We start from the raw sequence: 1,075 nt of genomic DNA on the forward strand, positions 1-1,075 counted from the left end.
TAGAGGAATGGGTAAAGAGACATGAAAATCAAGTACAATGTATTTTGAGAAGTAAAGTAAAGTAAAATAAAATAAATAAAAATTAAACATTGACCTCTACTTCATACTATACACAAGAATTAATTGGGAAAGATTATAGACATAAATATAAAAGCTAAAATTATAAGTTTTCTAGAAGAAAATACAGGAGAGTACCTTTAAAACATTGGAGTAACCAGGCCACCGTTGCTCTCTAACACAAGTGCTGCCTCTCGCTCACTAAGCATCAGCCCAAGGAGAAGGCAGGTAAGTAAGGAGGTCTCAATACCATGGCTCATAGAAAGCAGATTGCCCACAAATCAACTGGTGATAAAGCACTCAGGAAACAACTGGCTACAAAAGCCGCCTGCAAGAGTGCGCCCTCTACTGGGAAGAGAAACCTCTTTGTTACAAGCCTGGTACTGTGGCATTCTTTGAAATTGGACGTTATCAGAAGTCCACTGAACTTCTGATTCACAAACTCCCCTTCCAGTGTCTGGTGCGAGAAATTGCTCAGGACTTCAAAACAGATCTGTGCTTCCAGAGTTCAGCTATTGGTGCTTCGCAGGAGGCAAGTGAGGCCTATCTGGTTGGCCTTTTCGAAGACACCAGCCTGTGTGCTATCCATGCCAAACGTGTAACAATTATGCCAAAAGACATCCTGCTAGCATGCCACATACATGGAGAATGTGCTTAAGAATCCACTATGATGGGAAACATTTCATTCTCAAAAAAAATTTTCTCTTCTTCCTGTTATTGGTAGTTCTGAACATTATTTTTTTCCATGGGGTCAAAAGGTACCTAAGCATATGGTTGCAGGTGGAAAAGTAGGGGACAGAAATCAGGTATTGGCAGTTTTTCCATTTTCATTCGTGTGTGAATTTTTAATATAAATGCAGGGACATAAAGCATTAATTCAAGTCAAAATGTTTCAGTGAACAAGTTTCAGCAGTTCAACTTTATAACAATTATAAATAAACAAGTTAAATTTTTCTGGACAATGCCAGCATTTAGATTTTTTTTAAAATGAGTAAATTTCTTATCGATGGCAATTATA

The 1,075-nt window shown here is 37.8% G+C and overlaps 1 pseudogene; it reads left to right on the top strand.

The window, feature by feature from the left end:
- Nucleotides 1-308: 308 nt before the first annotated feature.
- On the top strand, nucleotides 309-715 carry LOC103609902 (annotated as a pseudogene).
- The last annotated feature ends 360 nt before the right edge of the window (nucleotides 716-1,075 follow it).

This window comes from Galeopterus variegatus, unplaced genomic scaffold (genome assembly GCF_000696425.1).
Source record: "Galeopterus variegatus unplaced genomic scaffold, G_variegatus-3.0.2 Scaffold10269, whole genome shotgun sequence".
Classification (NCBI taxonomy): Eukaryota; Metazoa; Chordata; class Mammalia; order Dermoptera; family Cynocephalidae; genus Galeopterus; species Galeopterus variegatus.